The following is a 12,410-nucleotide window of genomic DNA, read 5'->3' as shown; positions in this document are numbered from 1 at the left end:
AATGACCAAATTCAAGCTCGGAAATAAGAACTATTCGAAAGGGGCAATAACCCTCATTTTTCAAAAATGAAATTAAACGGGTGATCGATCACCTATCATGGGCGCTCGATCATCCCGTCCAGATCAAATTAGGCATTCTGCCAGGTGGGTGGGCGATCGATCCCCCATTTTTCATTTTTTTAGAATTTGCCTCTGAACTTGAAACAATCATAACTCATTCATTTGTAACCTGAATACGGTCGTTCTTGAGCCTAGATTGTAGGATTTTGAGTCCTCTTTCCATTTGTTCTAGTCTCATTTCATTATTATGATTAAAATGATTGTTTTACCCTTGTAATACCTAGGGTTCCAGCGCGAACTCGAAGTCAGTATTATCACTCTAGCATGGTCCGATAAGGTTAGGAATGACCATTAAAACTTCATTATGACTCTTGACACATAGTAAGGTGAATAAAATTTTTGAAAGTATTGGACATGTCAGGTTACGAGAACTTGCGTGAGATTGCCGGCCTTCAGGGTTTAAAATCTTTGGAGGAATTAAACACGTCACGTTGTATGAAATTGCAAATGATTGAGGGCCTTGAGGATTTAAAATTTTTAAAAGTATTGGACATGTCAAGTTGTGAGAACTTGTGTGAGATTGCCCAACTTCAGGCTTTAAAATCTTTAGAAGTATTGAATGTGTCACGTTGTATGAAATTACGTATGATTGAGGGCCTTGAGGATTTAAAAATTTTGAAAGTATTGGACATGTTAGGTTCCGAGAACTTGTGTGAGATTGCCCGCCTTAGACTTTAAAATCTTTGGAAGTATTGAACGTGTCACGTTGTATGAAATTGCGTACGATTAAGGGCCTTGAGGATTTAAGATCTTTGAAAGTTTTGAAAATGTCACATTGTATGAAATTGGGTACAATTGAGAGCCTTCAAGATTTAAAATCTTTGGAAGTATTGGACGTGTCAGGTTGCAAGAACTTGCATGAGATTAAGGGCCTTCAGGCTTTAAAATCTTTAGAAGTATTGAACGTGACAGGTTGCGAGAACTTGCGTGAGATTAAGAGCCTTGAAGCTTTAAAATCATTGAAAGTATTGTGTAAGATTGAAAGCCTTAAGGCTTTAAAATCCTTGAAGTATTGAACGTGTCAAAGTGCACCTCATTGAAACCAATACCAGATCTTCCATACACAACAGATTGTGAGTCGTACACGGCAAAATATTTAGAAAGTTTTGATTATTTTAAAAACAGATCTTGTGTTTTTCTAACTTTCTTTATTTTAGCAATTAATAAATCAATATCATGTAATATAAAATAACGCAAAGTAAAGTTAGAGATGACACTAGGATTTTTAGTGAGGAAACTCCAGTTGATAAAATACGTCAACTATTTGAGTGGGAAAAACCTCATGGACTATGCAGTCCAAAGTAAACCCTATGCTTGAAACAAAGTACACTAAACTTTAACTCTAGCTCACACCCTATCATTCTACTAAACACCAATTGCTGACAGTCCTCGGTTTTGCGACTCTCCATCCAACAGCAACTTGAACTCAGGCTTATGCTTAATCTGTAAATGAGTAGCAAGTAGATCAGACAACACTCCTCGAATATTCCAACCTTTTCAAAGTATGATCGCTTTTACTTCTGTTCTTCAACTTATGGATTTGATGTAGAAGTAGATCTTCTTTTGTCTTATCGATGTAGATGCAATTGAATGATCACAATCAGGATTTGAACCCTAAAACTCTAAACTCACTATGTGTTTATGTGTATGTGTTCTAGAAAGACAAACAGACAATTTTTTAAAAATTTCTAAAACAAAAATCTTCCTAAGGCTTTTCAAGAATAATAAACTGATAATTCAAAAGCTGTAAATAAACCTATTAGTATTATAACGTTTATATAGAGTTTTAGAATGTCCTAGTCCTTCAGAAAATATGGTAAAATTCGTGCATAGGAAAGAAATCAGAAATAGGAAACTGAGCTTTCCATAAGCTATCAGGACTCTTGAACCGGTTTAGGAATGTGGGAACCGGTTCAAGTATGGCAGAATTAATTCAACGGCAAAGCTAAAGAGCTTGAACTAGTTTAGGAATATGGGAACTGGTTCAAGTGTGGCAGTGCAAAATAGAAGCAACTTTGAAGATGCTTGAACCGGTTCTAAAAAGTTTGAACCGGTTTAAGTCTGCCAGACTTGAATCCTAAGACTAAAACTTAGTAAAAACATTAATTTGAATATTTGAAAAATATACCAAGTATGAAACGTGTCCTAACTTTTTTAGATTTCTTCCTAAAGTGTTGTTCTTTCCTTTCTGTGATGATCTCAGTTATGGCATCTTTGAACAACCTTCCAATTCCATAACCACCGTCGATCTTATTAACTTGCATTACAAGTAACTTGAATTACAACTCAACTTGAACTTGTTTTGTTTACGATAATTGCCAAATAAAATAATATTTTACAATCTCCCCCTTTGGCAATTTCGTAATAAAACTCTAAAAACAATTTGAATAATCTAACCAAAGCAGAAAAGTAAATTACAAATTGGTTTAAAGATAAAACACGGAATATCACTGTTCTCTTCTCTTCTTGGATATATGATTTAACCTAAATTCCTGCACAATATCAAGCAACAACTACCAGTGAAGTTCAATGAATAAAAATTTATAGAAACTCCCCTTTAAGTAAAAAATCCAAAAAAAAATTATTCTCCCCCTTAACATCACATTAGTTCTCCCCCTTTTTGTAACAAATTGACAAAGTATAGAGACAAATAAGATAAGCAAATAAAACAGCCAAACATGTATTAAAGCATATACCAAGAATATCAAAAAATAATGACCATGTTAACAGGTGTATGATGTCATGATGTAAGACAAAATATCAGGCATCAGTATCTCAAAAATAATGTTAGAAGGATATCATCATTCTCATCAGACTCCGCATACATTTTTTATATTATTCATGCATCATGACGACAATACCAGTTCTAGCTTGCTTGGGAGCTTCCGGAACCTCAATTCCTTTACCTTTGGCTTCTTTAGATAATTTTGGTGCCACGTTCTACAAAAATTTTCACTTTGAAGCCTTCAACCTATCTTAGGAATTATATCAAACACTTGGTGTGCAACCCCCAAAGCGTTATAGAATTAACTTGTTTTGATCTCCAATTTCCACAAAATCAACAACCCAAAACAATAGAGTAATCCCAACAAGCAAACAAGAAGCTTCAATTTCCCATAGATCAATTTCTTAACCAATCCTCTTTAATTTCAATCCCATACTCCAATTTCAAACTTAAACCCATTTTTGAATTTCAATTCTTCACACAACTTCTTCAATCCTTGTCTTCAATCTCCAATTATCATGTAATGATCAATGTTATAGCATGGAGTGATAAAAAAGATATATTATGGATGATGTATATATATGTATGTGTGTGAGCTATGGAGCATGTAGAGAGAGAGTTAATATGGAAACAATGAAGCAAGCAAACAGGTTAAAAATCCCAAAACCTGCGCCATTGAACCGGTTCAGCCCTCTTGAACCGGTTCAAAAAGGGCAGTGTGTAATGGTACACAAACCTTGAACCGGTTCAGCCATGTGGAACCAATTCAAGAGCCACAGTCTTGAAACATAGTGTTGTTTTGAAAAAAAAAAAAAAAAAAAAAAAAAACTTTTTCTATTTTTCCCAAAAAAATTTCTAACACATCGGTGATAAAAATCCACAAAGAAAAATATAAAAACTTAAAAATCAAAAATCTTATTGAATTTTCCAATTTTTTCAATTTTTTATTTATTTTTAAAAAATAAAAAAATTAAAACAACAAATCATCAATCATTAAAATCATCCAGTCAACACATGATTCAAAACTCTTTCAGAGAATTTTAAAAGTATCTAAGAGAACAAATTTTTGACTCCACAGACTTTTCAAATAATTTTAAATCTCAGAAAAGTAATCACAACATAAAATTAAACTTGAAATTTCACTGAAAAATTTAGAAATTAATCTAGCAAGTTCATCTGTATGTGTGAAATCCAATCTAATCCATCTCCCGATGAATTTCAACAGATCATTGTCTAACCTTATTGCTCGAAAAGTATCAAGATAAATTGTTTTGAACAATTTTTCTAAACAAAGTGGCTTTAACTCTAGAGAGTAATCAGCAATTCCCCAACTCAACATATCTCCACTTTTAGCTTCAATTCACAGTCTAATGGGAGCTTTCGATCAAATCTGAATAGGTAGTCTTTTCCTTAACAAAGTATTCAGCAACTTTCAAATTTTTCTTTCTTTTCAAGCTGAATATTTTTCAATTTTTTTAAGCTCCTATTTGTTTTTTAGACAATAACCTTTATAACTTTTGTGAAAAATAAACCCTAGTCAATAAATCAAAAGATTTTCAACCAAATTTATCACAGATGGACTAGTGCACAAAAGTCTATGAACTTAAGAGATTCAAATTTAAAAATTCCCTAATCAATGCAAATCATCTTTTATTGTATAGATTACAGACCAAGAATCTATTTTTATCCAAATAATCATGTGTCTCAATTTGCATTCAAAGATAGATCATAAATTCCTTAAAAGAATTTTCACATGTATATCAAGAAGATTATGATCAGAAATTCAAAACCCTAACCAAACCCTTACAAGTGATCCAATGAAAAAAATAAAAAATAAATAAAAATAAATTCTTTTAAGCACAAGCCATGATCACTGAATTTTATAGGACTTAGTTTGAAGGTGGAGTCCTTTTGGAATCTAGTTCCATGGACTCAACAGGCACAAAATTAATTAAATCAGTCTTTTTGTTCGACACAGTCTTAATTCTCACTTTTTGAAATTCTCTTTCATTCTTTACCTCTTTCTTTGGCAAATTTACAGCTTAAGAAAACTTAGGTGGCATAAAATTCTTTTTCTTTTTAGAAAACACCTTTTTCTTAGCTTGAATATTCTGAGAATGAATTTTTAAAAACTTTTTCTTTTTCCTTTAAAAACATAAGTGATACTTACCTCCAGTCTTACTACAGAAAGTGCAATGCAACAATTTATGCATATAAGATATATCAGAATACAATGAATCAAACAAACATGGTTTAGGCAGATCAACAGGTTTAACAAAAATTGTTTTACCTTGACCACTAGATGAACCTCAAATAAATCCTAACCCAATTTTATCATTTACATCCTTTCCCATATTGATTATCTTATTCAAACTGTTTTGAATCATATTGAATCCTTTCAGTTTATCTTATTCAGATTTCAATTCAATTTCAAGATAATCATTTTTTAAAGCAAAACATTCCTTCAAGAATGATGATCTTCTTCTCAAGCTCAGTGATGATAGAATTACTTTCAAAAACTTCCCTCTTGCCTTCATCAATCTGTTTCCTTAAATCTTCATTCTCTCCTTTTGCTTGAATAAGCTCCTTTGCTAGCTTATTGATTACCTGTACTTCTATGGTTTCTTTGACTATCTTCTTCAATCTTTCATCGTCATTTTCAGCCTCTTGGACCTGTTCATCATAAACTTCATTGTCTTCATTATCTGAAATATCAGAGTCAGATAAAGTAACGACATGAGGACTCTTTCAAGAAAAGCGACATAAGAAAAATCATTAGTATCGTTATGAGGAGAATCATTATCACTTAAAGCAGAATTTTCAGACATAGAAACTTTCATTGTTTTTCCTTTATTCCTATCATTTTGTTCTTTCCTAGGGCTAGGACAAACATTAGATCTATGACCTTTACCACCACAATTCCAGCAAGTGAATTCAGTTTCTTTTTATTCTTCTACTTTCTTTTCATTAAAGCTAAATTTCGACATCTTGTCAGAATTTTGAGGATTAGCCATGTTGTCATTCCTTCACCTCTGTTGTCTTTGCAAGATCTGAGAGAATTGCCTTGACAAAAAAGCAAAATCATCATCAGAGTTATCATCCACAGAATTCTCAACCTGTGTTGATTTTAAAACAAGATTTTTCTCTTTCTGATTTAAATCGAAGTTCTGTATCTCAAAGGTTTTCAATGAACCTACAACTTCATCAACTTTATAAGAAGTTAAATCCCAATGTTCAGTGATGGTTTTAACCCTAATCTGAAATCTTTTAGGTAATGACCTTAAGATTTTCTCACAGATTTTCTTATCACTGACCCTTTTTCCTAAGTGACGTAATTCAGAAATTATTTCAAAAAGAATAGAATAAAAAATCAGAAAAAGATTCATCTTCTGTCATCACAATGTTCCCAAAGTTATGAGAAAGCATCTGAATTTTGGATGACTTTACTTTTGAAATCCCTTCATGAGTAACCTGCAAAACATCCCAAGCTTCTTTAACAGTTTTACAATAAGAAATTCTAGCATATTCAGATGAAACAACAGAATTAATAATTGCATATAAAGCTTTTCCATTAGCATCATTACGCTCAGTTTCAATAGCAGTAAAAGCAAAAGCATCTTTTAACTCATTGACTTCTTTACCATTCACAGTTTTATCTACTATAGGTGGTGTATAGCCAGATTCAACTATTGCCTAAGTTTTTACCACCAGAATTTTGCAAATAGGCTCTTATCTTTCATTTCCAAAAATTGTAATTATCTCCTTCAAACAAGGAACTATGTTGATTAGAACCACCTTCTTTCAACGCATATGACATAATTAAAAATCAATTTTTGAAATCAAAACAAAATTTTCCAACAAGGATCAACTCAATGTATAAAGATTGGCTCTTATACCAATTTATGAGTCGTATGCAGCGGAATGTTTAGACAGTTTTGATTATTTTAAAAATAGATCTTGTGTATTTTTAACTTCCGTTATTTTAGCAATTAAAAAATCAATATCATGCAATGTAACGACCTAAATCCAGGGATCTGGATCGCTAACCGGGTCCTTACCCTGACCCGAGGTGACACAAGGGTACTATAGTCATTTCACATTAATTTAATGATTTAAGGAGCACTAACGGTAAAACTGTCATTTACTTGAGTCATTCCATGAATTAAATGAGGTTTGGGGGCCTCGTAGTCATACCACGTCATTCTAGTGCTCCTAGAGTTCATAGGGGTATAATGGTCTTTTTGCATGGTCAAATAATAATAATAAACCCAAAAGGGTAAAATAGACTTTTTCTGTATTGAAATAGTGATATAAAAACCTTCAGGGGCAAAAGAGTCATTTTTTGGTCAAAATACAACATTCATACCCTTCAGGGGTAATTCTGTCATTTTCTAGGGTCATTCTGTACTTTGGCTGGGGTCTGGGGTCATTGGGTAATTATATTAAAATATGAAGTCTTTATGCAAATATCAGTTCATCTAACCGATTAGGAGATCCAGTAAGCTTGCAAGCCATCAGATCACATGTAACCGGTTAGGAGATTTCTCCTAACCGAGTACATGAATGGTCCAGTGGAAAAGAAATCATAAAAAAAAAATTAAAAAATAAATAAATAAATGTCTAACCGATTAGGAAACCCTATCTAACCGGTTAGATAATGAAAATTATCCAACCCCTTCTCTACCCCATACATCTAACCAAGTACGAAAAATCTCCTACTCGGGTAGTAGAACACCCAAAAACTATCTAACTGGTTAGGAAAACCGCTCCTAACCGGTTAGATGGGAAAAGCCCATCAAACCAACACACTGCCCCCTTTCATCTAACCAATTAGGTGTTCTTATTTAACCGGTTAGATAATGCCCACAGATGAATCTAACGAAAATTCCTGCTTCCTAAAACCTAATCAAATGCAATCTCCAAACACCTAAACCTGAAATTAAAGTTCCATGAACATCATTAACCATTAAATGTTTCATAAAATTTACAAATATCATCAATCATACATCTTTGAAACATTTATACCAGTGCAAAGATTATGTTTACAAGATGATGAGGCCTCCATGGCCATAATTAAAAGCTTCTCTTGAAACTCACAAAAGAATATAATTACATTGCAAAATCATTATCCATACTAGTCCATTTCAAAAGATATCAAAAGTCCATTCTACATTTCTAAGCTTGTGAGGGTGCGTCGTCTACAATATCCTTGCCATGTCCTGAAAATGATAAATACAGGCGAGCACGACAGCTCAGTAGGGGATGCCTAAAGCATTAACTTTGGGCTCCCTAGAGTTAACAAACAAGGAATAGTTAAAAGAAATCAGGGTCATGCGTGGGAATACCAATAAACCACAATCAACACAAACATACCATCATGCTATGAAATGTTATGCTTTCCCGACCACCATTCCCGGTCCAACTCAACGCACATCGAAAACCGCTAACCGACTTTACTGAGGCGAGATTGATTAGCCATCTCTAGTCTCAAATTCGGCAGCTAATTGGGCCTAGCAATCAACGTTACACCTCCAAATCCGGCACGTGTTCCCTCTTGGTCGAATTAGCCCCGGGCTCGCGAAACCAGTTCCTTTCATAAAATCACTTTTTTTCAACCATTCCCAAATCACTTTCTTTTAAAAACATTTCAACCACTATTCCCAAACCATGCTCATGCCATGAATGAAATCATGCATTATAAAAGTCAATAACTTCATGTTTTTAATGTCATAGCAACCGAATTATACATATAATCAACATCACATTTAAACATGCTTTTTTTTTTTTTATTCAACATACAACACCATTTCAACTTAAAATTTAACATTTAGAGCAAGTAAAACATGAAATCAAAAAAGGAAACTCAAACAAGAGATAAAGCATGGTACTTTAAACATTCCTACTTTAAGAATGCAACCCAAAACTCCTAAATCCCAAGCTCGAAAATCCTTAAATACATGCAAGACCGGTTGAGAAATGTAGATCATGAAGAATAGAACAACTTTTCCTTTTTTCTCCCCACCAATAGCTTCCTTAGCTAGCTCAAATCTTAGAGAGAAGCTTGAGATTTTAGAAAGAGGAAATGAAATGGAAGAGAGAGAGAGTGTATGGCTGAAAATTAGGGAGATGAAATGAAAATGTGGTCTAAGCTTGGCCAATTTTCTCCTCAAATGTGTAGTCTAAAATGGGTCAAAAGTCAACCCAAACTCAAATACCATAAATGCCCTTAAAAACTCACTAAAACAACACCATTGCCACAAAATATCCATCTCCACCCATATGACACACACACACATATATATTTATACATATACACAACTAATACATTAACTCACAAATAGATAAATGCATGGTAACGGAAAAAAAAAAAAAAAAAAAAAAAAAAAAAAAAAATCGAGACCCACACGACACGCAAAATGAGAAAAGACTAAAATACCCTTAAAGAAATTTCCAGAAAATGGAAAATGGCAAAATTCAGAAATATTACATTCTCCCCAACTTAAAAAGGATTTCGTCCCCGAAATCAAGCCATACCTGGGGAAGAAAACAGTGCTGGATACTTGGAGCAAACCTCTTGTTCGTGCTCCCAAGTAGCCTCCTCAATTCCATGATGCCTCCAAAGAACTTTCACTAATGGTATCGTCTTATCCCTTAACACCTTCTATCGTGTGTCAAGGATCTGAACTGGTCCCTCTTCATAGGAGACATCCTCATCAATGACCACATAAACCCAACTTAAAATGTGAGACATTTATGGCTTATACTTTCGTAGCATCGACATATGAAAAACATTATGAACTCTATCCATCTGCAGTGGCAAGGCAAGTCTGTAGGCAATTTCTCTTACGCGGTCCAAGATCTCAAACGGCCCCATGAATCGTGGCGACAACTTGCCACTCTTCCCGAATCTCATCAAACCCTTCCGTGGAGAAACCCGTAGAAAGACGTGGTCTCCCACCTCAAAAGATAGCGGTCGTCTCTGCTTATCCGCATAACTCTTCTATCGGCTCTGAGCTGTAAGTAATCTCTGTCTGATCAGTTTAATCTTCTCAGTAGTCTTGACTACAATGTCAGGTCCTAAGGCGGCCGTCTCGCCCACCTCAGTCCAACAAACCTGAGACCTACAAGATCTACCATACTACGCCTCAAATGGAGCCATCTCAATGCTCGCTTGATAACTGTTGTTATAAGCAAACTCAATAAGTGGAAGGTGATCCTCCCAACTACCTCCCAAATCAAGCACACAGGCCTAAAGCATATCCTCCAAGATTTGGATGGTACGCTCCGACTGGCCGTCCGTCTGTGAATGAAATATCGTATTAAGGTGCAACGATGAACCAAACACTGTTTGAAGTCCTTCCTAGAACTTTAAAGTGAATTTGGCATCTCTATCCGAAACAATAGTAATTGGAACTTCATACAACCTCACAATTTCCTTCACATATAAAGCGCCAAGAGCTTCTGCGTCATCTGTTACCGTAATAGGCAAAAAGTGAGTCGTCTTGGTCAATCTATCGATAATGACTCATACAGCCTCATTTTCCCTTTGTAACCTTGGAAGACCTGTCACAAAATCCATAGCAATCTGCTCCCATTTCCACTGCGCTACCAGCAATGGTTGCAACAAACCAGCTGGTCTCTGGTGCTCGGTCTTCACCTACTGACAAGTAAGGCATCTAGCCATAAACTATGCAACATCCTTCTTCATCCCATTCCACCAATACTGGCTTCTCAAATTGTGATACATCTTGGTACCACCTAAATGAACTACAAAGCGGGAAGTGTGAAACTCCCGTAAGATGTCCTCACGACAAACTGTCGGAACAACCAACAAACCCTTGAACCGAAGACCTTCATCTACATGTAAGGTCCAATCTTTCACTATCTCCCCACTGGAGATCAAGGTATAAATGGCATCCAAATCTGGATCCTGTCTCTGTGACTCAATCACTCGTCCAACAAGAATAGGCTGAGCCACACGGCTAAACAAGAATGCCAACTCACTGCTATAGCCATCATTGAAACACTATAACCCTATCTCTGCCAGATCCTCAAGCATCTTCCACTTTCGAATGGCTAACCCGGCCAAAGTTTCATGAGATTTCGGTTTAAGGCATCTGCTATCACATTTGCCTTGCCTAGATGATACTGCAAGTCAAGATTGTAATCTTCTAAGAACTCAACCCATTGCCTCTGTCTATTGTTCAAGTCCCTTTGGGAGAAAAGGTTTTTGAGACTCTTGTGATCTGAGAACACCTCGATTCTCACACCATACAAATAGTGTCTCCAACACTTCAAGGAAAAAACAACTATTGCCAACTCCAAGTCGTGAGTAGGGTAGTTGTACTCATGAGTCCTCAACTATCAAGACCCATAAGCCACTACTCTACCACCCTACATCAGCACATAACCCAAACCGTCACGTGAAGCATCACAATAAATCATATAACCCAAGCCACGCTTAGGTATCACCAACACTGGAGCCAAAGTCAACCTTGTCTTCAACTCCTGAAAGGAAGACTCACAGGCCACATTCCAGATAAACTTGATCGCCTTCCCGGTCAAGTGAGTTATAGGTGCTGCCAAACGGGAAAAGTCCTTCACAAACCGATGATAATAACCTGCTAGGCCAAGGAAACTCTGGATCTCAAAAACATTCTTAGAAGGCTCCTAATTCAAAACTGCTTCTATCTTTAATGGATCCACTGATACTCCGCCTTCTGAGACAACGTGTCCCAAAAATTTCACCTCCTGTAGCCAAAACTAACACTTTTCATATTTGGCATACGATGCTCCTGCAAAATCAATAATGCAATACTCAAATAGATCTTGTGCTCCTCCCGAGTCCATGAATGCACAAGAATATCATTCACAACAACTACCACAAACTGGTCTAAGTAATCGTGAAAGACACAGTTCATTAGATCCATAAAAGCCGCTGGTGTATTAGCCAAACCAAAGGTGTGACGACCCAAGTTTTGTAAACCCGGTGCGTCAGTGATGACCAAAAGATGACCTAATAACGGATCCGAAATGCGAAAGCGAAAGGTGAAACAACGGTCTCTAGAGATACAATACGTCTTTAAGACACCAATGTGACCCTCAATGAGGTCATGGAACCCAAAGGAAAACAAATGCGGAAGTATCGTTTCAAAACGGACAAAAAGGAACCTAGAGGCAAAATGGTCATTTTGCAAAGGTGGATTCAAGTGCTATTGAGTACACCATTGGGAAGACAATGAAAAATTAAACATAATGGACTCAAGAATTTCATTATTCGGAGTCCGGACGAAGGAAAAAGGTCAAAAACAAAAATGATGTCGTGGCGGCCAGACGAGGACAGCACACTACTGCAGCAACTGAAAGTAAAAACGAGCATCTTAACGGACTTTTCTGGAAAAAGTCAAAGAAGAAACCCCCCCTAAAATCAAGTTTCCTACCCCGATTACGAATGGAAACAAAAAAAAAATGCATTGTAAAATGCCCAGAATGCCCCCAAGAAAATCTGGTCAAGGGGGTAAAAATTTCTCCGAGCTGCTGCCTAAGGAAAGGAAATGGGGCTTCG

Source organism: Cornus florida, unplaced genomic scaffold (genome assembly GCF_030987335.1).
Source record: "Cornus florida cultivar Cherokee Brave unplaced genomic scaffold, ASM3098733v1 CherokeeBrave_3.0.0_Hap2_Chr01, whole genome shotgun sequence".
Taxonomy (NCBI): domain Eukaryota; kingdom Viridiplantae; phylum Streptophyta; class Magnoliopsida; order Cornales; family Cornaceae; genus Cornus; species Cornus florida.
Note: the sequence above shows the minus strand (reverse complement) of the source record.